The sequence below is a fragment of the Chiloscyllium plagiosum genome, unplaced genomic scaffold (genome assembly GCF_037043375.1).
Source record: "Chiloscyllium plagiosum isolate Xiang-an unplaced genomic scaffold, Cpla_swu_hap1 HiC_scaffold_27, whole genome shotgun sequence".
In the NCBI taxonomy this organism is placed as follows: Eukaryota; Metazoa; Chordata; class Chondrichthyes; order Orectolobiformes; family Hemiscylliidae; genus Chiloscyllium; species Chiloscyllium plagiosum.
Window position 1 is genome coordinate 80,716,932 of NW_028270165.1, and position 27,791 is coordinate 80,744,722.

Genomic DNA, 27,791 nt, shown 5'->3' on the forward strand with positions numbered 1-27,791 from the left:
GGCTGGACCCAGACACTTCAGCGGGCAGTGTTCATTACTCATGTGTATTCTCTCCCCCACCCGCCTTAAACTAATCACCTGGGTTGTGAGTCGATTGTGCTGGCATTCTGGTGGCCCCAGGCAGTGTCTGTATCTGCTCTGCTGTTTCTCTCCATATTGTGATCCAGCGGCCATCTTGTGTGTCAAGTTGGCCAACTGATGGCTCAGTAGCCATCTTGTGTATCTGTGTGCCTAGTAACACCCTGCCCTTCCCCACTCTCTCTTCCCCACTCAATCTCTCTATCAACCCCACTCATTCTCTCTCTCTACCCCCACCCTCTGACCGCCATTTTCTCTCTCTCTCTGTCCCCCATCCTTTTGGTCACTATTCTCCCCAGCCCCCACCACACCCGTCCTTTCTCAAGCCTCGAACCATCTTTGACCGCTGTATCAAGCCCTTCAAAGAACAGAGAGAGAGAGAGAGAGAGAGAGATAATGGATAGTAATGACTCTACCTGGGAGTTGGGAGGGGTGATAAATGGCTGATCTTCAAAATTGAGAATACCTAAAATGATTTTTGCAAGGTTTGTAGCTCAGGTTGAGGTTTAGGGTGTAGGTTTGCTCGCTGGGCTGTAGGTTTGATATCCAGACATTTCATCACCTGGCGAGGTAACATCATCAGTGGCGACCTCCAAGTGAAGCGAAGCTGTGTCTCCTGCTTTCTATTTATATCTTTCTCCTGGATGGGGTTCCTGGGGTATGTGGTGATGTCATTTCCTGTTCGTTTTCTGAGGGGTTGATAGATGGCATGTAGATCTGTGTGTTTGTTTATGGTGTTGTGCTTGGAGTGCCAGGCCTCGTAGCCCTACACATGGATGAAAAAAAACATCATTTCGACTGGGACAACACATCTATCCTGGGGCAGGCTAAGCAAAGACTTGCCAGAGAATTCCTAGAGGCCTGGCACTCCAACCTCAACGCCATAAACAAACACATAGACTGAGATACCATCTATCAGCCTCTCAGAAAACGAACAGGAAATGACATCACCACAAACCCCAGGAACCCCATCCAGGAGAAAGAAATAAATAGAAAGCAGGAGACAACAGCTTCGCTTCACTTGGCGTCGCCACTGAAGATGTTACCTAGCCAGGTGATGAAACGTCTGGATATCAAACCTACACCCTAAACCTAAAATGATATCTTCAGAAACATCGCTAAAGCCAGAAAGCGTGTTCAAGTTTTTTAAAAGAGCTGCTGAAATCTGTCTGATTCTTTCACTGAAATAAACGCAGTCAGGCCACCGCTCAGGACAGGCTGGAAGGGGTGAATGGGCGAAAATGAGCACTGCAGACGCAGGAGATTAGAGTCAAGATTAGAGTGGTGCTGGAAAAGCACAGCCGGTCAAGCAGCATTCGAGGCTTTTGCCTGAAACATCGATTTTCTGCTCCTTGGATGCTGCCTGACCTGCTGTGATTTCCAACACCACTCTGATCTTGACTGTAAAGGGTGAATGGCCTAGTCCTAGTCTTGTGAAGTTGGTTCCAACTATCTAGAAATAGCGTCACAGAGCACAGAAACATACCCTTCGGTCTATGCCGACCAGATATCCTAAATTAATCTAGTGACCCATTTGCCAGCATTTGGCCCCTTATCCCTCTGAATCTGTCCTATTCATATCCCCATCCAGATGCATTTTAAATATTATCATTGTACTGGCCTCCACCACTTCCTCTGGCTGACCCCCACCAGCGTTCTGTGCAAAAAGGTTGCCCCTCAGAAATCTTTCCCCTCTCACCCTAAACCCATGCCCTCCAGTTCTGGACTCGCGCAACGTGGGGAAAAGACATACCAAAGTTGAGCAGCCAGACAGAATGCAAAAACAATACAATGTCGAATCACAGGGAAAAACAAATTGTAGCTCGACCCCTTTTTTGTCGTATTGGCATTTGGACTCTTAAAATCTGACAGGAACACCAGCATCCCTAGTGAGCATACTGCGCATGTTTCCCGGTGTCAGTAACGCAGTGCACATGCCCACCGGTGTCAATCAAACACTGGGCATGCTCATCGCTTTCCGCAAAAAATGGCGCGCGACCTTCCTTTGATGGTCCAATAGGGAACCGTGGAGGACCAAAACAAAACTGGTCCTCCTGCCAATCAGAGCCACCCCATTGTCTGAATGCGGAAGTTGGACCATGAATTTCTGAAGCTGCTACTCCTGCTCCTCTTTCTGAATCAACATTGAGCTTCACCCAGACTGCAAATTCTTTCCTCTGTCTAAGATCTGTGAGTACAGCACTCTCTTTTCTCGCCCCCTTTGCCATTTCTATTTCTTTCTGGAGTTCAATTGTTCACTTACAGCAACTGAAAGGAAAGGGATTGAACCCAGGGAGGGGACGGACTATGGAAAAGGTCTGTGTCTCAATTGGCAAAATAGACAGACAGGAGGCTGGAAGGGCACAGCAAATCAGGCAGCATCACGAGGTGTAGAAGTCGATATTTCGGGTGTAACCCTTCGTCAGGACTGGGGATGGGTGCCAGGACCGGGGCTAAAGTGGGGATAGGTGAAGAATCAGTCAGATAAATCATTGGGTGGAAGAAATCAGGTTGGTGGCAGGAAGGAGTGGTAGTGAGGGGCAATGGGCTGAGAAGGGAGTCGGGTGATGGAAAGGGAGGTTATTTGAAATTGGAGTACTCGATGTTGGGTCCTGCAGGCTGTAGTCTGCCCGGGCGGAAGATGGGGTGTTGTTCCCTAATTTGCGGTTTGGTTCGTTGTGGCAATAGAGGAAGCCTAAGATGTTCTTGTCAGAAAGGGAGTGGGAAGGGGAATTAAAATCGATGGTGACTGGGAGGTCTGGTCAGCCTCTGCGGACCCAGCTGTGATGCTCGCCAATCCGTTCCCCAAGTTTATGCTCAGTCTCCCGGAAGTCGAGAAGACCACAATTTACAAACACGTGGCAAATGCAGTATCTCAATGTGAAGTTATAGTCTTTGCTATGAAACAAAAAAGCAGGAAGGAGATGTATTGTTTAAATGGTGATACTTTGGGATGTGGAGAAAGTGAGAACCGCAGATGTTGGAGATGAGAGTCAGTGTGGTGCTGAAAAAGGTGGTAAGTCAGGCAGCATCTGAGGACCAGGAGAGTCGACATTTCGGTCCCGAGCACTTCATCAGGAATGATGTGTGGATGGACAAAGGGTCTGATTCGGTTCTATATAACTCTAATCATCTTCAGTGAGAGCAGAAGTGTGATTGTGAAGGCTGGAGTTTCAGAGCAGCTTTCAAAGATGCTTTGCCCTTAATGTGGATGGACAAAGGGTCTGTTTCTGTGCTGTATGACTCTAATCATCTTCGGTGAGAGCAGAAGTGCTTCTGAGGACTTTTCAAAGATGTTTTGCCCTTAATGGGAGTAGAAGGTACAATGAAATCTTGCATTTGTGAGACAGCAACTGAGTGAGTGAGTAAATCCGAGGTTTTGGTGCAAAGTGGGAATTCATTGCACTGTGAGGATGAAACTCTACTTATTGAGTCATTTCTGCTGGTGAATGAAACCAGGCTCAAGATTAGGAGGAGTAAATTTAGGACAGAGCTGAGGAGGAACTGCTTTTCCTAGAGTGTAGTGTATCTATGGAATTCTCTGCCCCAGGAAGCAGTAGAGGCAGCTTCATTAAGTATATTCAAGACACAATTGGATGGGTTTTTGCAATGGTGGGGGAATTAAGGGTAGTTGGGACAATGCAGGGAGGATGATCTCAGATGGTGAATAGATTAGCCATGATCTTAATTGGATTTTTGAACAAGAGGAAGGCATCAAAATGGTTTCAAGACCAGTTTAGAACAGTTACAGAGCCAGAGAGCACAAACAGACCCTTCAATCCAACTAGACCATGCTGACTGTGTTCACAAACTAAACTAGTCCCACCTGCCCCATTCTCCCCGCAACCTTTGATCCCCTTGATACTCAAGAACCTATCTGTCTCAGTTTTAAATATCCTCAGTGACCTAGCCTGCACAGCCTTCTGTGGAAATAGATTCCACAGATTCACCGCTCTCTGGCTGAAGAAGTTTCTCCGTTCTAAAAGGTCTTCCATTTACTCTAAGGCTGTGCCCTCTGGCCCGAGTCTGTCCTACCAATGGAAACATCTTCGCAATGTCCACTCTGTCTGGGCTTTGAAGATTATGTATGTTTCAATTAGACACACCCCCCCCCTCCCCCCGAGTGCGGGCCTGTTAATCAGCATGAACCAGACCCTTCAGGATGAGGTACAGCAGGGATTAGGGTCAGCAAAGTGAGAATGGAGGGAGTGTGTGTGGGATGGAGATTTTCAGCTTCGAGGGAATGAGAGAGAAAAGTGAGTTCGCTATAAATTAGAATTGATCGGATGGGCCAAAGAGTGGTAAATGGAATTTAATTTGGAGAAATGTGAGTTGTTGCATTTTGGTCAAGCAATCCAGGCAGGACTGACACAGTTAGGGGGAATGTTGCAGAACAAAGAGTCCTTGGAGTGCAGGTTCCATAGTTCTCAGGTAGACAGGATAGCCTTTGTTGGTCAGAGCATGGAGTAGATGAGTTGGGAGGTCATGTTGTGGCTGTCCAGGATGTTGGTTAAGCCACTTTTGGAATCCTGCAGTTAGGTCTGGTCTCCCTGCTGTAGGAAAGATGTTATGAAACTTTGAAAGGGGTCAGAAAAGAATAGGCCAGGGGCATTTTCCATGGAGCATCCGAGGCTGAGGGGTAAACTTATAGACCTTTGTAAGGGCCATGGATAGAGGGGAAACCCTAAGGTCTTTTCCCCAGGGTATGGCAGTCCAAAATTAGAAGGCATATGTTTGAGGTGAGAGTGGAATGATTTAAGAGATTGGAGGGGCAACCACTTCAGAGGGTGGTGCATGTATGGAACGAACTGCCAGAGGAAGTGGTAGAGGCTGGCACAATTACAACATTTAAAAGGCATGTGGATGTCTGTCTGTTCTCAGCTCTGCTGGATGTCTGTTGAAGCTCTGAACCCCCCCTTCTACACCTTCTGGGTTAAACAAACATTCAGTCAATCAAGCCTCAATCCACAATCTCCCAGCCAGTCAACAATCCAGGCACAGTGTAGTCACAGCAGGGAATCAGCTGCCCTGAGTGCGGGAAGGCCTTTACCCAGGCCTCTGCCCTGCTGAGGCACCGGTGGGTCCACACGGGGGAGAGGCCCTTCAGCTGCCCCGAGTGCAGAAAGACATTCCGTGAATCCTCCAACCTGTTGAGGCACCAACGGGTCCACGCAGGGGAAGAGGCCCTTCAGCTGCCCAAAGTGCGGGTAGGCCTTTACCCAGGCTTCCTTCTTGCTGATCCACCAGTGGGTCCACACGGGGGAAGAGGCCGTTCCCCTACACAGTGTGGGGGTAGGCCTTTTTCCAGGCCTCTGCCCTGCTGAGGCACCGTGAGTCCACGCAGGGGAGAGGCCTTCAACTGCTCCTCCCAGCTGCGGAGCCACCAGCGGGATCATGTGGCATTGCAGGGGATTGAAAGAATGACGGCCGAGTGCGTTTATTAACTGGACTATCAACCCAGTTCCAGTGGCTCCCGAGTTCGATTCCCACCGCGACAGATGGTGGAATTCGAATTTGGTCAGAAATCTGGAGTTCAGAATCTAACGGTGAAACCATTGTCGGTGGGGTGGGGGTGGAAGAAAACCCCATCTGATTCACTCAGTTCTTTTTTAGGGAAGACTTGAGCAGTTATTAGAGCAGTCGTCCAAGCTGCATCCTTTACCCGGTCTGGCCTACACGTGACTCCAGCCCCACAACAGTCTGGTGGACTCTACGCTGCTCATCCAACTTGATTGGAATACAGGTTGAAATTGCTGAGTGAGGCAATACTTCCTCCAGGTTAAGGCTGTACCAAGGATGCAGTTACAAAGGGACGACTCAGTGGTGACCAATAATGAAGAAAGTGAGGGGTTGCACTTTGACCTTGAGCGATTTTTTAAAAATTGCTACTTTTTCTACGCCTTTCTGCTGGGAGATTCTGAAGCTGTAACAAAGTTGGGTCACAATAAAGATTACCTGAACTTCACACTGAGCTCAGACTCTCACTGAGAGCTTTAAACTGCAACAGGTTTTTGTTTTAAAACTGCTCATTTTACATGTGAAAGTGAGAACTGCTGATGCTGGAGATCAGAGTCAAGATTAGAGTGGTGCTGGCAAAGCACTGCAGGTCAGGCAGCATGCGAGGACCAGGGAAATTGACATTTCGGGCAAAAGCCCTTCCTCAGGTTTTTGCCAGAAACGTTGATGTTCCTGCTCCTCAGATGCTGCCTGACCTGCTGTGCTCATTTCTGACAGTCTCCTGTACTATGTTTCCAATGTTGTGTATCAGTTGCAGCAGTGAATGAGTAGCCAGCATTGTTATAAATTGTAAAATTTTCAGGAGTGCAATGTCATCAGCATTGTAGTTTCCTGGCAGCACGGAGAAGTGTGTGCTTGGTTCACTAGACATGATGTGGAGGTGACATGATGTGGAGGTGCCGGTGTTGGACTGGGGTGGATAAAGTTAAAACTCAACACCAGGTTATCGTCCAACTGGCTTATTTGGAAGCACGAGCTTCTTCATTGGGTGTTTGTGGAACAGGATCATAAGACACAACCACCTGATGAAAGAGCAGTGCTCCAAATGCTAGTGCTTACAAATAAGCTTGTTAGAGTATCACTTGGTATTGTGTGAAATTTAACTTCGCACACCCCAGTCCAACAGCGGCATCTCCAAATCAGGTACATAGTTCTTTGAAAGTTGCATCATTGGGACACAGGGTAGTGAAAGAGGCCAGTCAGGAGCCCTGGAGGACCGGAAGGTGACTGGTCCTCATGCCAATCAGAGCCTTCCCATTGTCTGAATGCAGACGTCGGAACATGAGCTTCGGAAGCTGCTGCTGCTCCCTCTGAATGAAGATTGAGTTTGCTCCAGACTGTAACCTCCTTATTCTGTCAACCATCTGAGTGTATGGTACTCTCTTCACAACTCCTTTTCCATGTTTTTCATTCTGGGCTTCAATTTACGACTTGCAGCAACCGAAAGGAAAGGGAATGAATTCACGGAGCGGACAGAATCAGGAAAAGTTTGTTTATAAACAGAGTGTTTCACGTGTGGAGTGAATGTAAAGAGGAAATGGTGGATGCACATTCAGATGCAACGTTTAAAAGACATTTGGATAAGTATATGAAGAGGCACGGTGCGGAGGGATATGGGCCAAACACTGGCAAGTGGCACTAGTTTAGTTGGAGAACATAGACAGCATGGAATAGTTGGACTGAAGGGTCCGTTTCTGTGCTGTCTAACGTAACTGTTCTGTCGTGGTCTTAAAACCATTTTCTTGCCTTCCACCTTCAACGTGGATACTGTACCTGCATCCAACACATAAACCATTCAAAATAAAAAAAACCCTCTTGCGCACAAAGAAATCCACACTTTATTGGTCAAAAATCAGATGAACTCAGCCTTGAATATATTCAATGACCCCCTAACTGCAGGAAGACATCCCCACTTCTAATCTCAGTTCAGCTTGTTAATATACCACTTGCCTTGCTGCACCTGTCTGACAACTGGCATTGACTGATGTAGAAGGATGCTGCTAATCAAAGCACTGATCACAGGATGGTCTGGTGTCAGCTCAGATTTCAGGCCCTGATTTCTGTCCTGTGTTGATCCTCCTGTTCCCACAGACTAAGATGTCGGTCTGTTCTCAGCTCTGCTGGATTTCTGTTAAAGCTTTGACCCCGCCTTTTATAACTTCTGGAACGATAAAATATTCAATCAAGACCCAACCCACAATCTCCCAGCCTGTCAACCATCCTGATACAAGGTGCAGTCATAGCAGGGAATCAAACAAGAAAAAATGAAACAAAAATCATAAATAGGCGCACGTGCTTAATGTTTGTTCATGAGAAAGTAAACCAGGAATAGGGGTCTCCCAGGAATCTTACAGTGCCCTACTTGAGGAATTCTGTCACCCTTACATCTATTAGTACCCAGCTATGAATTACAACAACATTTACACCAACAGGAATAAAGCATCTGTTATCAAATAGACAGAGATATACAGCACGGACATGGACTGTTTCTCTATCTCATGCACACATGATAGATCATCCATGGTGGGAGTTTGTCTTTGTAGCATGATGTTTGCAAATACATTCTACTTTGCTCAAAGACTGCACAATCTGCAGGCAGTCAATACATGTAATATATTGTAAATTCCACTTTGAAAATAGATAATGGGCCCACTACCTTTTGGATGTGAGCATAAGTGGTATAGTAAGTAAGTTTGCTGATGACACCAAAATTGGAGGTGTTGTGGACAACGAAGGAGGTTACCTCAGATTACAATGGGATCTTGATCAGATGGGCCAATGGGCTGAGAAGTGGCAAGTGGAATCTAATTTAGGTAAATGTGAGGTGCTGCATTTTGGGAAAGCAAATCTTAGAAGGACTTGTACACTTAATGGTAAGGTCCGAGGGAGTGTTGCTGAACAGAGACCTTGGAGTGCAGGTTCACAGCTCTATGAAAGTCGCAGGTCAATAGGATAGTGCAGATGGCATTTGGTATGCTTTCCTTTATTGGTCAGAGTATTGAGTACAGGAGGTCATGTTACAGCTGTACAGTTGGAATATTGCATGCAATTCTGGTTTCCTTCCTATCAGAAAGCCCTATGCAATGTTTGTTTTTGTTTAGTGGGCGGCACGGTGGCACAGTGGTTAGCACTGCTGCCTCACAGCTCCAGAGACCTGGGTTCAATTCCCGCCTCAGGCGACTGACTGTGTGGAGTTTGCACGTTCTCCCCGTGTCTGCGTGGGTTTCCTCCGGGTGCTCTGGTTTCCTCCCACAGTCCAAAGATGTGCAGGTCAGGTGAATTGGCCATGCTAAATTGCCCGTAGTGTTAGGTAAAGGGTAAATGTAGGGGGTATGGGTGGGTTGCGCTTCGGCGGGGCAGTGTGGACTTGTTGGACCGAAGGGTCTGTTTCCACATTGTAAGTAATCTAATTAATGATTGCTGCAACCTATTCTAAAATATGAAAGACTTTACAATCCAGGTTTGTTCAATATATCAGTTCAGTGGCAGGGCACGGTAATGTTTTCCTATCAATTCTGTGCCATATGATCTTATTGTCCACAATCACCTGATGAAGAAGCAGTGCTCCGAAGCTCGTGTTTCCAAATAAACTGTCGGACTTAGCCTGGTGTTGTGAGATTTTTAACTTTGTCCAGGTTCAGATAGTGCCCAGGGATGTGCAGGTTAGGTGCATTAGTCAGGGGTAAATGTTGAGCAATAGGGGAATTGTGTGGGTGGGTTACCTTTCGGAGGATCGGTGTGTAGTCTTTGGGCCAGTTGGCCTGCTCCCACACTGTGGGGAGTCTCTGAAGGGGAAGGGATTTTTGTAAACTGTGCAAGGCAATGCAGGCGTAGTGTGGGGGCCTGCTGTTGGCCTTGCCCCGCCCTTTGCTCCTCTCCCCTGTTGTGGAGTTGTCTAAAAAACAGCTACTCTTTCTCTGCCCTTTTTGCTGGGGGAGGGGTGGGGGATCTGAAGCTGTAACCATGTTGGGACACAAAATAAAGGTAACCAGAACGTACTGCTGGGCTGGGCTCAGGCTCTCATCGAAAGCTCCAAGCGGTTTTTGTTTTAAAGCTGCTCATTTCTTGCAGCCTTCTGCACTAAGTTTCCAATGTTGTGTATTAGATGGAGCAGTGAATGAGTAGCTGGTTTCGTTAGATACTATAAATTTTTCAGGAGTGCATCGTTTCATCGGCAGTTTACTGGCAGCACTGGGAAGTATGGGCTGTGTTCACTAGAAAGGAGGTGGAGGTGCTGCTGTTGGACTAGGTTGGACACGGTTTAAAAATCACAACACCAGGTTATAGTCCAACAGGTTTATTTGGAAGCACCAGCTTTCGGAGTGCTGCTCCTTCATCGGGTAACTGTGGAGCAGGATCATAAGACACAGAGTTAAGAGCAAAAGATCAGTGTCATTCAACTGATGATATATTGACAAACGTAGATTGCTGTTAAATCTTTCATCTTTTAGAATGGGTTGCAGGTTTTAGTTCATTAATGTGTACATCGCAGTACTACTATTAAGTCATATTCTCAAGATCACTTAAGGTCTTTTTAAAAAACAGGTGATATCTCAGTCCAGACAATGCATGAAAGGTGTGAGAGTATCCCAATCTTAAATCGGACTGGTTCTATTTCCAAACTAGGAATTTATAAAATATTACGTGGATTGACTACCTGCATATTGTGCGTTTGAATATATCTGCAAATATAATTCTGCAAATGCACCACATTGTTATATGTATGTGTGCAGCATGAGAGTGTGTGTAAGAGTGTATGTGCGCACATGCTTGGTAAAGTGACTGTGATGGAGGAGAAGCCTGTGAAAGGGTGTGTGTGTTGGGGGGGCGTGTATGTGTGTATGTCTGAGAGAGAACATGTGTATAGATAAAAGGTGAGGGGTTGCATTTTGCCAAAATAAGGAAGGGCAGGGCTTGTACAGAGGGATATGGTGGGGGGCGGGGGGGTTCAGATATATACTTCTTTGAAAGTTGCATCACTGGTTGGAAGGAAGCTTCAGAAGGCATTCAGCACACTTACCTTAATTGTTCACACCATTGAATAAAGGAGCTGGGACATAATGTTGAAGTTGTACAGGATGTTGGTGAAGCCACTTGTAGAGTACTGAGAACGCTTCTGGTGGCCCTGTAATAGGAAGAATTCTATTAGAAAGGGTTCAGTAAAGATTTACCAGGATGTTGCCAGGACTGGAGGGTTTGAGCTGTAAGGAGAGGCTGAGACACTCTTCACTGGAGCACAGGAGGTTGAGGGGTGACCTCATTTGAGATTTATAAAATCATGAGGGTTATAGGGAAGATGAACATCAAACACAGCGAGCAGCATGCGCGGTTATGTCGAGTGACAGGGGAAGAAATTGTGGCATTTGGACACTTTAAATCCATCAGGAACAGCATCTCCATAGAGCACACTGCACATGTCAGGTGAGGTGCCAGAAGACTGGAGGTTGGCTAACGTGGTGCCACTGTTTAAGAAGGGTGGTAAGGACAAGCCAGGGAACTATAGACCAGTGAGCCTGACATCGGTGGCGGGCACGTTGTTGGAGAGAGTCCTGAGGGACAGGTGGTACATGTGTTTGGAAAGGCAAGGACTGATTAGGGATAGTCAACATGGCTTTTTGTGTGGGAAATCATGTCTCAAATTTTGAGTTTTTTGAGGAAGTAAAGAGGATTGAGGAGGGCAGAGCGGTAGATGTGATCCATATAGACTTCAGTAAGGCGTTCGACAAGGTTCCCCATGGGAGACTGATGAGCAAGATTAGATCTCATGGAATACAGGGAGAACTAGCCATTTGGATACAGAACTGGCTGAAAGGTAGAAGACAGAGGGTGGTGATGGAGGGTTGTTTTTCAGACTGGAGGCCTGTGACCAGTGGAGTGCCAGAAGGATCGGTGCTGGGCCCTCTACATTTTGTGATTTACATTAATGATTTGGATGCGAGCATCAGAGGTACAGTTAGTAAGTTTGCAGATGATACCAAAATTGGAGGTGCAGTGGACAGTGAAGAGGGTTACCTCAGATTACAACAGGATCTTGACCAGATTGGCCAATGGGCTGAGAAGTGGCAGATGGAGTTTAATTCAGATAAATGTGAAGTGCTGCATTTTGGGAAAGCAAATCTTAGCAGGACTTATACACTTAATGGTAAGGTCCTAGGGAGTGTTGCTGAACGAAGACACCTCAGAGTGCAGGTTCATATCTCCTTGAAACTGGCGTCGCAGATAGATAGAACTGTAAAGGTGGTGTTTGGTATGCTTTCCTTTATTGGTCAGAGTATTGAGTACAGAAGTTGGGAGGTCATGTGGCGATTGTACAGGACATTGGTTAGGCCACTGTTGCAATATTGTGTGCAATTCTGGTCTCCTTCCTATTGCAAAGATTTTGTGAAACTTGAAAGAGTTCAGAAAAGATTCACAAGGATGTTGCCAGGGTTGGAGGATTTGAGGTATAGGGAGAGGCTAAACAGGTTGGGGCTATTTTCCCTGGAGCGTCGGAAGCTGAGGTCTACAAAGGGGCATGGATAGGATAGATAGACAAAGTCTTTTCCCTGGGGTGGGGGAGTCCAGAAGTCAAGGGTATAGGTTTAGGGTGAGAGGGGAAAGATATAAGAGACCTACTGGGAAACTTTTTCACACAGAAAGTGGTACATGTATGGAATGAGCTGCCAGAGGAAGTGGTGGAGGCTGGTACAATTGTAACATTTAAGAGGCATTTGGATGGGTACATGAATTGGAAGGGTTTGGAGGGATATGGGCCAAATGCTGGCAGGTGGGACTAGATTGGGATGGGATATCTGGTCGGCATGGACGGGTTGGACCGAAGGGTCTGTTTCCATGCTGGTTCAACAAAAGCCATTCATGCTCTTCGCTGTCTGCAAAAATGGCGCAAATCCTTCTTCAAATGGACCAATGAGAAGCCAATTGTTGACTTGCAGCAACTGAAGAAAGTGAGTGAATCCAGGGAGGGGACAGAGTCGGGAAACGTTGGTCCAGGTCTGTATCTCAATTGGCAAACACATGGCAAATGCAGTCCCACAGTGTGAAGTTATAGCCTCAGTTACGAACAAATAACCGCTGAAAGGAGGTGCGTTGTTTAAATGGTGACATATTGGGATGTGGAGAAAGTGAGGACTGCAGATGCTGGAGATGACAGTTGAAAAGTGTGGCACTGGAAAAGCACAGCAGATCAGACAGCATCCGAGAAGCAGGAGAATCAACGTTTCAGGCATGAGCCCTTCCTCAGGAATGATGTGTGAATGTAAAAAGTGGCCTCAGCGTCCTTCCACACCAGTCACTGCCAGTTGTCAGACGGGTGCAGCAAGCAATCAGCAAGGCAAGTGGTATATTAGCAAGAGGAAATGAGTTCAGAAGTCTCTCCAGTTAGGGGGTCATTGAATATATTCAAGGCTGAGTTCGTCTGATTTTAGAACAAGAAAGAAGTGGATGTTTCTGGGGGAAGGCAAGTAAAATGATTTTAAGACCAGTACAGAACAGTTAAAGGGTCATACAGCACAGAAACAGACCCTTCAGCCCAACTAGTCCATGCTGACTATATTCATAAACTAAACTAGTCCCACCTACCTGTTTGGCCCATATCCCCCTGAACCTTTCCTATTCATGTACTTATCCAAATGTCTTTTAAATGTTGTTACACAACCAGCATCCACTATTTCCTCTGGACATTTATTCCACACACAAACCACTGTTTACAAAAAAGGTGCTCCTCATCTCTTATTAAAATCTTTCTCCTCTCACCTTAATTTGAGGCCTAATCTTGAAATGACACATGCCGTTCACCTTATCTATGCCCCTCATGGTTTTGGAAACCTCTATAAAGAAAACAAAGAACCCTACAGCACAGGAACAGGCCCTTCAGCCCTCCAAGGCTATGCTGATCGAGATTCTCTATCTAAACCTGCCGCCTATTTTCTAAGGATCTGTATCCCTTTGCTCCCTGCCGATTCATGTATCTGTCTAGATACATCTTAAATGACGCTATCGATCCCAGCCCTACTGCCTACACTGCATGAGGCACCCACCACCCTCTGCGTAAAGAATTTTCCATGTAGATCTCCCTCAAACCTTTCCCCTCTCACTTTGAACTCGTGACTCCTAGTAATTAAGTCTTCCCCTATGGGGGAAAAAAAAATTCTTCCTATCCACCCCGGTCTACATGCCTCATGGTTTTATAGGCCTCAATCAACACCCCTCCTCAACCTCCTTATTTCCAATGAAAATACTCCTAATCTACTCAACCTCTCCTCATAGTTAGCGCTCTCCATAACAGGCAACATCCTGGTGAACCTCCTCTGCACCCTCTCCAAAGCAACCTTTGGGAAATCTGGCGACCGGAATTGTACAGCAGTATTCCAAATGTGGCCGAACCAAAATCTTATATAACTTTAACATGACCTGCCAGCTCTTGTACTCAATACTCCGTCCGATGATGGAAAGCATGTTGTATGCTGCCTTAACCACTCTACTGACAGACATTGCCATCTTCAGAGAACAATAGATCTGAACACCCAGATCTCTCTGTACATCAATTTCCCCCAGGACCTTCCCATTTAATGTATAGTTTGCTCTCGAATTGCACCTTCCAAAATGCATCACCTCGCATTTGTCTGGATTAAACTCCATTTCTCTTCCCAACTCTCCAATCTATATTCTGCAGTATCATCTGACAGTCCCCTTCACTATCTGATATTCCATCAATCTGAATGTCATCTGCAAACTTGCTAATGAGACACCCGACACCTTCACCTTTCAACCTCCTGTGCTCCAGTGAAAAAAGTCCCAGCCTAACCTTCAATAGGTGTGAATTCTGTCTGGGTCCCAATGTCGAGTCAGCCTGACATTTTGGATAGAAAAGCTCTGCATTTAAATTACGTTCTTGAGAAAGTTACTGAAAACAGGTTCTGGGATTAACATACCAAAGAACAGAACCCCATTCTAAAAGAAGGAAGATTTAATCTAAATTGTTTAATGTATCAAAACTCCATGACACTGGACTCCTTTGGCTATAAATTCTGTGATCATGATCTTATTCTCCACAACCACCTGATAAAAGAGCAGAACTCCAAAAGCTAGTGCTTTCATGTTATGGCAGTAGCGGGAGGTGTGGGCTGTATTCACGAGAAACAATGAAGCAGTTGGATACCACACATTTGAGGGGGAAGGGTGTATTACATGACCTCCCAATTCCTATACTGAATGCTCTGAGCAATGAAGGAAAGCAAACCAAACACCTTCTTCACAATTCTATTCACCTGAGACTCCACTTTCAAGGAACTATGAACCTGCACTCCAAGGTCTCTTTATTTTGCAACATTCCCCGAACTGCATCAGTTCTGCCTGGATTGCTTGACCAAAATGCAAACCTCAGACTTCTCTAAATTAAACTCCAACTGACACTCCTCGGCTCATCAGCCGATCCCAAAAATTCTAATTTATAGGGAACTCTCTTTCCTCTATTATTCCCTAGAAGCGGAAAATCTCCATCCCACACTCTCTCCGTCCGTTTTCACTTTGTTGAAAGTGGAAGAATGGGATTGAGAAACTGATCAGCGATGATTGAATGGAATGAGCAGACCTGGTGGTCTAATTTTTGCTCCTATGTCTTGTGGTCTCTTGCTGTCCTGGACACCGTGAGAGAGAATTGGGACCAGCATTGAACCGATCATGACTGGATATGGATCTACCTGCATCTAGGTGGATGGGCTGGGACTTTTTTCACTGGAGCATAGGAGGTGGAGATGTGACCTTATCAAGGTTTATAAAATCATGAGGGGAGAGATGAGGTGAATGACAGGTGTCCTTCCCCGAGGCTGGGGGTTTCAAGATGAGGGAGCAATTTTTGAATGTGAGAGGAGAAAGAGATTTTAAAAAGACTTGAAGGGCACAATATTTTTTATATACAGAGTGTGGTTCACGTGTGGACTGAATATCCAGAGGAAGTGGTGGGTGCAGGTACAGTTACAAGGTTTAAAAGACATTTGGATAATTACATGATTAGGAAATGTTCAGAAGGGTATGGGACAAAACACTGGCAGGTGGGACTGGTTTAGTTGGTGAACATTTATTGCTGGAACAGCACAGCAGGTCAGGCAGCATCCAGGGAACAGGAGATTCGACGTTTCGGGCACAGGCCCTTCTTCCAGCAATAAAGTTTCAACTTTGATCTCCAGCATCTGCAGACTCACTTTCTCCTAGTTGGTGAACATAGTCAGCATGGACTAGTTGGACTGAAGGGTCTGTTTCTATGCTTGTATGGTTCTGTAACTCGGTTCTGTACTTGTCTCAAGACCATTTTCTTGCCTTCACCATAAACATCCACATAAAAATCAGATGAACTCAGCCTTGAATATATTCAATGACCTGAAAATGTGTTGCTGGAACAGCGCAGCAGGTCAGGCAGCATCCAGGGAACAGGAGAATCGACGTTTCAGGCATAAGCCCTTCTTTAGGAATCAAACGTCAATTCTCCTGTTCCCTGGATGCTGCCTGACCTGCTGCGCTGTTCCAGCAGCACATTTTCAGCTCTGATCTCCAGCATCGGCAGACCTCACTATCTCCTCGAATATTCAATGACCCCCCAACTGCAGGAAGACATCCCCGCTTCTGAACTTAATTCTTCTTGCTAATACACCACTTGCCTTGCTCATTGCCTGCTGCACCTGTCTGACAACTGGCACAGATGGACACTGATGCCCCCTGAACATCCACGCATCACTCTTGATGAAGGGCTTGCGCCCAAAACCTCGACTGTCCTACTGCTCGGATGCTGCTTGACCTACTGCGCTTTTCCAGCACCACACTTTTTGACTCTAATCTCCAGCATTTCCAGTCCTCACTTTCTCCACATCCCAATATATCACCATTTAAACAATATACCTTTCTACTTTATTTCACAGCAAAGGCTGTAACTTTACGTTGGGGTACTGTATTTGCCAACTGTGGCCTTCTCTACGTCGGGGAGCACGAGCATAAACTTGGGGAACGGTTCGCCGAGCATCGCAGCAAGGTCTGCACAGGCCGACCAGACCTCCCAGTCACCATCCATTTTCATTCCCCTTCCCACTCCCTTTCTGACATGACCATTTTTGGCCCCATCCATTGGCACAACAAACCAAAGTGCAAATTGGAGGAACAACATCTCATCTTCCACCTGAGCAGTCCACAGCCCGAAGGACTCAACAGTGAGTTCTCCAATTTCAAATAACCTCCCTTCCGAGCCCCTGCCCCTCCACCTCCCTGCCACCAACTAGGTTCTTTCCTCACATTCACCAACCAGGTCGTACCCTCTACCTATTTACACCTATCCCCACTTCATCACCCTGCCCTCAGCATACCCTTGTTCTGCAGCTCTCCCTATACTCACCCCCAGTCCTGAACAAGGGTTACACTCGAAACGTCGACTTCTCCACCTCCTGATACTGCCTGGCTTGCTGCATTCTTCCAGACTCCTGCTTGTCTGTTTTGCCAATTGAGACACAGGCATGGACTAACTTTTCCAGAGTCTATCCCCTCACTGGATTCATTCCCATTCCTTTCAGTTGCTCCAAGTCAACAATTGAACCCCAGAATGAAACGTAAATGGAAAAGGGGGTGAGAAAAGAGAGTGCTGTACTCACAGATGTTGGACAGAGGAAGGAAATTGCAGTCTGAGGTGAAGCTCAATCTTCATTCAGTGTGAGAGGAGGAGCAGGACCTTAAGAAGCTCATGGTCCACCTTCCGCATTCAGACAATAGGGGAGCTCCAATTGGCATGAGGACAACTCTCCTTCTGGTCCTCCAGTGCTCCTTATTTGTACATCAAAAGTAGGTCTCGCCCCTTTTCTGCCGACAGCGAGGAACATGCCCAATGTTTTGGTGACACCGGCAAACATGTGCCCTGCTTGTTGACACTGAGGAGTGTACACAATATGCTCTGTAGCAATGCTGACGTTATTGACAAATTTTAAGTGTCCATATGCCTCAGAGAACAAAAAGGATTAGAGCCATAATTTGTTTTACACTATGTGCCTCGATATTTTATTGCTTTTGCATTTGTCTGGCTGCTCAATGTTTTTATGTCTTTTCCTCAGTGTTGGGGTGAAGTTCACAACTAGAGGGCATAGGTTTAGGGCGAGAGCAGAAAGATATAAAAGGTACCTAAGGGGCAATGTTTCCATGCAGAGGGTGGTGCTTGTATGGAATGAATTGCCAGAGGTAGTAGTGGAAGCCGGTATAATTACAGCATTTAAAAGGCATCTGGATGGGTCTATGAATAGGAAGGGTTTAGAGGGATATGAGCCAAGTGCTGACAAATGTGACTAGATTAATTTAGGATATTTGGCTGGCATGGACAGGTTGGACCAAATGGGTCTGTTTCCGTGCTGTACAACTCTATGACTCTAAATAATAAAAAGTATATTTTCCAAGTAACAAACTATACCCAGTTAAAAATCACACAACACCAGGTTATAGTCCAACAGGTTTAATTGGAAGCACACTAGCTTTCGGAGCGATGCTACTTCATCAGCTGATTAAACCTGTTGGACTATAACCTGGTGTTGTGAGAGTTTTAACTTTGTACATCCCGGTCCAACACTAGCATCTCCAAATCATAACAATACCCATATTAACAAGGTTTAGTACACCACACACTTGACCAACCATTCTCAACAGATCCTGCCCCTTCAATGCCTGAGGAACATATACATGCTGGTGCATAATCTCCTTCACTAGTATTTACACACTACCCTCAGCAATTGCACAAGTAACAGCAAAGGGCAAACAGCACAAGGATTAAACACACAGTGAGGGGCAAACAGCACAAGGATTAAACACACAGTGAGGGGCAAACAGCACAAGGATTAAACACACAGTGAGGGGCAAACAGCACAAGGATTAAACACACAGTGAGGGGGAAACAGCACAAGGATTAAAACAAACAGTGAGGGGCAAACAGCACAAGGATTAAATACACAGTGAGGGGTAAACAGCACAAGGATTAAACACACAGTGAGGGGGAAACAGCACAAGGATTAAACACACAGTGAGGGTAAACAGCACAAGCGCCAGTAAAAGCAGATGGAAAGTGAGTGTAAAATGTCACTATGACAGGACAGGCCCCACATTCCTTCCCCTCCGTCCCCCCACAACCTGCCTCACCTTTCACCTCCCGGGCCCAGTACCTTCCAGGTGGCCCCATAGTTGACACAGAGGCCGCCCCACGACCAGTAGAACTCCACCACCCAGGCGGCCGACGAGTTCCCAAGCAGGCCCTTAACCCCATCCGCCTCCAGAATGCTCACCGGCTCCTGCCTGCTGTATAGCCGGCCGGTGTGGCCGTGACACAGCAGCTGCGCCAGGAAGGCGGCGGTGCCCAGTGACGGTGTCAGCCCCGGGCCGCACGGCGCCATTTTCCTAACGGCCGCCCTCCCGCCGCTTCCCCGCTCGAGCGACTTCTCCTCCCAACCGCCTTCGCCCCCGCGTGACGTCTGCACGGGGGATGGGCGGGGCCGGGGGAGCCTCACCGTCACCAAGCAACAGCCACCTCGCGCGACAACTGCTCATTCACAAAAACAAACTCTCCTGTCTCGCTCTGCAGCTGCAGGGGGGACACTGCCACGTTTCCAGGAGCCCTGTCTACATTGGGAAAGCTCACGGCTCAATTTAAACAGATATTCCGACATCTAACGGAACGGCGTCATATCGAAAGGGGGCAATCTGCATTTTAAAGGGACATGAATATTTGCGGAAATACCCCGTTAAAATGAAGAGATGTAGATGGACGAGATTACATTTCAAAGGGGTGTGGGCACATTCAAAGGGATATCTTCATATGTAAAGTGACGCAGTTATATCTAAATGAATCTACATTTCGAAGAGACGTTGCCCTATTTATAAGCAGAAATATCCCTTTAAGAGACAATAAGTGTGAATTCTGTCTGTGTCCCAATGTTGAGTCAGACTGACATTTTTCTTAGAAAAGCTCTGCATTTAAATTACATTCTTGAGAAGATAATTTATAGATTAGGGTGTAGAGGTTAGGGAGGATTGGCTGTGCTAAGTTACCCATAGTGACCAGGGATATACAAGTTAGGGTGGCTTGGCCATGGAAATATGGAGTAAGGGGTTGAGTATGGGTGGGATACTGTTCAGAGGGCCAGAGTGAAATAGATGGGCTGAATGGCCTGCTTCCACATTGTCGGAATTCTATGACCCTCCCCACAAAGGAACATTTTATCTACATCTATCCTGTCAAGCCCCTTTCAGAATTCTACTGGTTTCAATAAAGGTGTACAGCACAGAAACAGACCCTTCGGTCCAATTCGTCCATGCCGACTAGGATTCCAAACTAAACCAGTCCCACTTGCCTGCATTTGGCCCATATCCCTCTAACCTTTTTATTCATCTACTCATCCAAAAGTCGTTTAAATGTTGTAAATGTACCTGCATCTACCACATCCTCAGCAAGTTCATTCCACATACAAATCACCCTCTTTCAAAACGTTGCCCCTCAGGTTACCTTTAAATCTCTCTCCTCACCTTAAGTAATATGCCCCCAAGATTTGAGCTCCCTGATGCTAAGCAAGAGCCCTTTGCTATTCACCTTACCTCCACTCCTCATGATTTTATCAATCTCAATGATGTCACCCCCCCCCCCAACCTCCTGCACTCCAGTGAATAAAGTCCCAGCCTCTCCTTATAACTCAAACCCTCCAGTCCTGGCAACTTCCTGGTAAATCTTTACCGAACCCTCTCTTATAAGTTTCTTCTGATTACAGGGCCACCAGAACTGTACACAGTACTCTGAAAGTGGCCTCACCAACATCGTGTACAACCTCAACATGATATCCCAACTCCTATACTCAATGGTGTGAATAATGAATGCTATGCTGCTAAATGCCTTCTTAACTGCCCTGTCTACCTGTGATGCAACTTCCAAAGAACTATGTACCTGAACACCACCCCCCTCCATGTCTGTCTGTTCTATAACATGACCCAGGGCCCTTCCATTATCTGTACAAGTCCTGCCCTTCCTTGTTTTAGCAAAATGCAACCCCTTGCTTGTATTAATACCTCTCACACACATGCTCCCCCTCAGACACACACACACACACATGTATACCCCCAAATACTCTCACAGGCTTATACTCCATCACACTCACACTTTACCAAGCATGTACACACTCTCACATGCTTGCACACACAATTCTTTGGGGTGAATTTGTACTGGCAGAATTATATTTGCAGATACATTCAATTTTGCTAAAAAAGCATACAATTTCCAGGCAGTCAATCCATGTAATATTTTATGAATTCCTCCTTTGGAAACAGAACCAGTCTGATTCAAGATTGGAATACTGACAGACTCAAATCTCACACCTTGAAATGAATTGTCTGAGCTGAGGTGTCACCTTTTTTATAAAACCTTAAGTCATCTCAAGAATGTGACTTAAAAGATGTTCTGGCAGTTACACGTTAATGAACCAAAACCTGCACCCATTCTAAGAGATGAAAGACTTGACAGCAATCTAGGCTTGTTCAATATATTCTATTAGTTGCATGATACTGATCTTTTGATATACGTTCTGTGTCTTACGATGCTGCTCCACAGCTACCCGATGAAGGAGCAGCACTCAGAAAGCTAGTGCTTCCAAATAAACCTGTTGGACAATAACCTGGTATTGTGTGATTTTTTATCTTTATCAACCCAGTCTAATACCGACATCTCCACATCATTTCTAGTGAACACAGCCCACACCTCCTGGTGCTGCCAGTAAACTTTACAATGCTGATGAAACAACGCAGTACCTGAAAGATTTACAATTTCTAACAATACTAGCTACTCATTCACTGCTCCATCTGATACACGACATTGGAAACTCTGCAGGAAGCTGAAAGAGAGGAGCAGCTTTAAACAAAAAACCTCTTGGAGCTCAAAGTTTTCATTGAGAGTCTGAGCCCGGCAGTAAGTTCAGGTAACCTTTATTGTGACTCAACTTTGTTACAGCTTCAGATCCCCCCCTGCAAAAAGGCATAGACAAAGTAGCTGCTTTTTAAACAGCTCCAGATCAAAGCCCACACACACCCCCGTCTTTACTATTGGTCAGCACCAGGTTGTAATTGGATCCCTGTTACAGCCATAACCTGGAGGAAATATTGCCTCACTCAGCAATTTCAACCGATACCCTTTATCCTAGTAAGTTTCTCCCCACTCATTTTCCAGTTTGGGGGGGGGAGGGGGCAGTGTAGAGTTAACCAGACTGCTGTGGATCTGGAGTCAGGTGTAAGCCAGTCCGGGTAAAGGATGCAGCTGGAATGACTGAGTGAATTCTTTCCCACAATGGCGGTTCCCTTCCCTAACAAGGGAGAGAGTGAATCAGATGGGGGCTTTCTTCCCACCACCTCCTCCCTGAAACGGTCTCATCGTTAGATTCCGAACTCCACATTTCTGACCAAATACCAATTCTGCCTTCTGTCGTGGTGGGATTCGAATCCGGGAGTCCCCGGAATTGGGTTGATGGTCCAATCGATAATGGCACTCGGCCGTCACTCCTTCAATCCCCCTGTGATGGCACGTGAACTCGCTGGTGCTTGTGCAGGTGGGAGGAGTAGGTGAAGCCCTTCCCACACTGAGAGCAGGTGAACGGCCTCTCCCCGGTTTGGATCTGCTGGTGCCTCAGCAGGGTGGAGACCGAGGTAAAGGCCTTCCCACACTCGGGGCAGCTGAAGGGCCTCTCCCCCGTGTGGACCCACCGGTGGGCCAACAGGGCAGAGAAAAACATGAAGGCCTTCCCACAATCGGGACAGCTGAAGGGCCTCTCCCCCGTGTGGTCCCGCTGGTGGGCCAGCAGGTGGGAGGAATGTCTGAAAGCCTTCCCGCAGTCGGTGCAGGGGAATGGCCTCTCCCCGGTGTGACTGCGCCAATGCGTCTCCAGAGCAGATGGGAAACAGAAGCCTTTCCCACAGTCGCCACACTTCCACGGTTTCTCCACGTCCGAAGCTTCAGCTGCACATAAACGCATTTCCAGTCCCTCCCTGCTGTGAATTCCTCTTCCCAGGCCGTATAACTGTTTCAGGCTCCACACTCAGTGAGCTGCAACAGTGGGGTCTCTCATCCAGTCCCACTGATGCTGAAAACATACTCAGACAGGAACCAAAAAGCTTTGATCCCTCTCACAGAAATCACAGTCGAAAATCGTTGCGGTCCTGGTGGACTGAGTGACTGTCAGACATTGATGTTGAAGTGAGGACCGCAAATGCTGGAGAGTCAGTCGAAAAATGTGGCACTGGAAAAGCACAGGGATGTTAGACAGCATCCAAGGAGCAGGAGGGTCAATGTTTGGGGCATAAGCTCTTCATAAGTTGATTGAGAAATTTCCACCTTCAGATCTTCAAATACGCTGTAAATAGAGATTACAAAAGTCATCACTATCAGACCAGGGTAGAAATTCAGAACAAGCAATTCTACTTTCTACAGAATATTCTTTTCTTTTATTATTCCACAAAATTGAAAGCACCATCCCACTCTCTCTCCCCCTCTGTTCTCACTCCGCTCTAACTAATTCTCCTGAAGGTGCTGATTCAGGATCTTACAGGGGCAGAAAAAGCAAAAACATTAAGACTGACATCTCTCTGTATTTTGGATACCTCCACCTGAAAGTTAATATCTTTCACAACACTGGGATCCTGCTGAGAGTGCGTAGGCCTGATTTTGGGAAGCAAATACAATGTGTGTCAATTCAGGATGAAGCTGCCATGCAGCTTCTTGAGGAACAACCAGAAACAAGATGGTTAACATCCCTGGGAAGGGGAAGCAAAATGAGACATCAACGTCTTAACACTGACACCAGAAAGAAATTGAATATACTGACATGGCAAACATTAGTGGAAAGCCAGAGTCAGAGATATACAGTACAGAAACAGACCCTTCGATCCAACTCATCTGTAATGACCAGATATCGTAAATCAATCTGGAACCGTTTGCTCACACGTGGCCCATAGCTGGGGTCATCCCCACCCCCTTGTCCTGAGACCTTGATGCCTCCAAGCTGACCCTCAAAGGTTCGGTTTGTCCCTACATTCTTTCCCAGTTGTCTTTTGTAAGTTTTGAAAACTTTCCCAATCCTCTGAGTATAGGACTTGGGAAGTTATGTTGGAGCTGTACAGGACATTGTTCCAAATGTGGCCTAACCATTGTGTGCAATTCTGATTTCCTTCCTATCAGTAAGTGGTTGTGAAACGTCGACTTTTCCACCTCCTGCCTGTCTATTTTGCGAATTGAGACACAGACCTGGATCAACGTTTCCAGAGTCTGTCCCTGCCGGATTCAGTCTCTTTCCTTTCAATTGCTGCAAGTCAACAATTGAACCCCAGAATGAAAAAGAAATGGAAAAGGGAGCGAGATAAGAGAGTGCCGTAGTCACATATCTGGGACACAGGGACACAGTCTGGGTAAAGCTCAATCTTTATTCAGAGAGAGAGGATCAGGAGTCGCAGCTTGAGAAGTTCATGGTCCAACTTCCGCATTCAGGCTGGCTCTGATTGGTAGGAGGACCAGTCTTCTTCCAGTCCTCCAATGCTGCCTATTGGTCAATCAAAAGTAGGTCTCGCGCCGTTTTTTGCGTACGGTGATGAGCATGCTCAGTGTTTTGCTGACACTGGCCAGCATGCGCACTGCGTTGCTACAACCGGTAAACATGCGCAGTATGCTCTACGGGGATGTTGGTGTTACTGACAGATTTTAAGTGTCCAAATGCCAATAGGGGAAAAAAGATAGAGCCACAATTTTTATCCCTGTGGCTCGATATTTTATTCCTTTTGCATTTTGTCTGGCTGCTCAATTTTTGTATGTCTTTTCCCTTTGTTGTGGGGACAAGGCGCCGAGACCAGAACTGGAGGGCATAGGTTTAGGGTGAGAGGGGAAAGATTTCTGAGGGTCCTCAGGGGCAATCTTTTCGCACAGAGGGTGGTATGTTTATGGAATGAGCTGCCAGAGGAAGTGGTGGAGGCTGGTACAATTACATTATTTAAAATGCATCTGTATGGGGATATGAATAGGAAAGATTCAGAGGGATAAGGGGCAAAATGCTGGCAGATGGGTCACTAGATTAAATTAGGACATCTGGTCAGCGTGGACCGAAGGGTATGTTTCTGTGCTCTACAACTCTGTGACTCTATCTTTAGATAGTATGGAAAATAAAGAGCATGAAAGCATGGGAAGGGTTAGAGCATGGAGACCACTGCCAATTTGTTGCAAAGGATAGTGGAAAGCTCTTACACTAATTTGCAGAATAAGATTGAGGCTGAAAGGTCACTATGGCAAGATGAGATAACAGTCAGTAAAGTTAGCCTCACCTACTAAATATGATTGACAGGATTGGGACAATAAATATTTGGGACATGGCATTAAATATCTAATTAATAATTAGTAGAGTCAGCCTGCTTGAGACTATTGACAATAAATATCTAATCATGACATTAGGAAAATATTAAGTAGGGTCTGGAATGAAAGACTATTATTGCAAAAGTTGACAATAAATATCTAACCGTGACATTAGAATAACATTAAGTAGAATGTAGGAAAAAACTATAAGGGCACAACTAAAGAGATAATGGGAACTAACATCACTGGTTCATTGTGTAGCTAGAGTAAGGTACTTTTGATTAATATAGTTGGACATGCTGATAAGCTAACAGAAACATGATAAATAAATATAAAAAAAACACGGACCCTGAGGTTCGTGGGCATTCAAGAATCTGCTTTCTCAGTGTCACGGTTTTGTGTTTTCAAATAAGACTCACTTCTTGAAGAACTCTCTGTGTCTCCTGGTGATTCTCTACATTTTCTCCACAATAATAGTCGGAACCAGTTTCATGAGACTAGGAATTGGCGATTCACCCCTTCCAGCCTGTCCTGAGCTGTGGTCGAACTGCGCAAGAATCAGAAAGATTTCAGCAGCTCTTTTTAAAAATTGAACGTGCTTTCAGACTTTAATGATGTTTCTGAATATATCATTTTAGCTATTTTCATTTTTAAAGATCAGACATTTGTTACCCCGACTCCCAGTTGAGTCATCACCATCCATTCTCTTTCTCTCTTCTGAGAAGGGCTTGATACAGTGATGAAAGACGTCTGGAGGCATGAGAAAGACCAGGGTGGGGAGGGGGCACTGGGGAGAAAAGAGAAAGAATGCATGCGGGGCACAGAATGGATGCGGGGTAGGGTTACAGAATATGGACAGGGGGCAGAGGATGTGGCTAGAGCAAGACTGGCGGGCCAGAGGGTGAGGTTAGAGAAAGCCTGAGGGGGCAGAGGTTGGGGAGAAGAGAAAGACTGGGGGGCCAGAGGGTGAGGTTAGAGAAAGACTGAGGGGGGCAGAGGCTGGGGAGAAGAGAAAGACTGGGGGGGCAGAGGGTGAGGTTAGAGAAAGACTGAGGGGGGCAGAGGTTGGGGAGAAGAGAAAGACCTGCAGGGCAGAGGGTGGCGGACCAAAGAATGGGGCGTCAGAGAATGGGGAGGGGGAGAGAATAGTCGGCGTTTAGAGTATGGGGACAGAGAGAGAGAATGGACAGGGGTAGTGGGTGGGGTGGGCAGGAGAGAATGACTGGACAGCAGACGGTGGTGGGCAATGGAAGAATGGTTAGGTGGCAGAGGGTGGGTGGAGAGAGAATATAGATGGGGAGAGATGGAGAGCAGAGGATGAGGGGAAGAGAGAGAATGCATGGGGAGGCAGACAGTGGGAAGAGGGTGGGATAACGGGTGGACAGGGTGGGGGAGAGAGAGAGAATGGAGAGAGAGAATGGACAGCGGGTCCTGTGGGTGGCAGGAGGAATAGACGGGGACACTGGGAATTTTTGTGTCTTGGAGAGGGGGGCTGGTGGTAAAAGCATCCCACTCACTTCCAACATCCCATTCTCTGCACACATGCAGTGTAGATTTTTGAGTCTGGGTGGGATGTTGTTCAGAGGGTCAGTGTGGACTCAATGGGTGGAATCTTTGAGGAGAAAGTGAGGTCTGCAGATGCTGGAGATCAGAGCTGGAAATGTGTTGCTGGAAAAGCGCAGCAGGTCAGGCAGCATCCAGGGAACAGGAGAATCGACGTTTCGGGCATAAGCCTTCTTCAGGAATGAGGAAATGGGTAGAATGGCCTGCTCCCACACTGTAGGGATCCTATGATTACGAGAGCTGTCAAACCAGCAACTTCTAATTGGTGAAGTCAAAGGCTAGCCAATCTTTAAGCAGTTTTCCATGTGTTCACTCGATTTGCTCTTTCAACATTCCTTGAATTTAGGGTGTTCCATTGTAGGGTTTAATTATGATCCAGAAAAAGCAGCATCTAGTTTCATCTGAGTGCAGAACCACCTCAACTGACTGAACAAGCGTAACAACTCTTCTGTCTGCTCTTTAGATGTGACATTCTTTCTTTCTCTCTCTCTCTCTCTCTCCCCAGTACCAGTCAGGTACCAGTCCCACAATTCTGTGTTACCCATGGAGGGAGGGGAAGGAAAGTGTTTTACTCTCAGACGTTGGAGGGGAGGACAAAGTTTCAGCCAGTGGGAAGTTAAAATTAAACCCTGCGTTTTTTTTTTGTTTTAAGAAACTCAAACTGCATAGACTTGGGAAGAATAAAAAAATGAAGAAAAGGGAGCTCAGAAAGTGTCCTCCCTGCAAGTGACATACACACATACACAATTCCCACTGCTCAGCCAGAGACTGTGCTGCCCCCACCCCCTCAGTCTAGGAGTAAACGTTGGAAAGGTGATGGTGTTGATAGTCAGGAGGATGGTCTCCGGCTACACTCTGATATCGATCAGCTGGTAAATGGGGTAGAGCGATGGAATTTAATCTTCAGGCATTCTGAGAAATTTAATAAGGGAAGGAAGTACGCAATAAATAGTGGGTTCCTACAAGAGGACTTTACTATCCAAGTCCAGAGATTCCTAAAGTGCAGATAAAATAGGGGCGGGGTTGGTGAGGAAGGCATAGGTTTGTACTTTTTCACACAGAGGGTGGTGCGTGCGTGCAATGAGCTGCTAGAGGAAATGGTGGAGGCAGGTCCCAACGCAACATTTAAAAGGCATCTGGATGGGTACTTGAATGGGTAGGGTTGAGACGGATATTGGCTAAATGCTGGCAAATGGGATAGATTAATTTAGGATATCTGGTCAGCATGGACGAGACGGACTGAAGGGTCGAGTTTCTG

The 27,791-nt window shown here is 46.4% G+C and overlaps 1 long non-coding RNA gene across 2 annotated transcripts; it reads right to left on the reverse strand.

Annotated features, from left to right (window-relative positions):
• Nucleotides 1–422: 422 nt before the first annotated feature.
• On the reverse strand, nt 423–19,003 carry LOC148144675 (uncharacterized). 2 transcript variants are annotated; one of them, XR_015751579.1, is made up of 3 exons: nt 18,891–19,003; nt 10,616–10,720; nt 423–844 (listed from the first exon to the last, which is right to left on the reverse strand). It is a non-coding gene; the product is annotated as an uncharacterized LOC148144675 (long non-coding RNA). The 2 variants fall into 2 exon arrangements; XR_015751578.1 differs by having other exon boundaries at nt 18,748–18,965.
• Between the last annotated feature and the right edge of the window lie 8,788 nt (nt 19,004–27,791).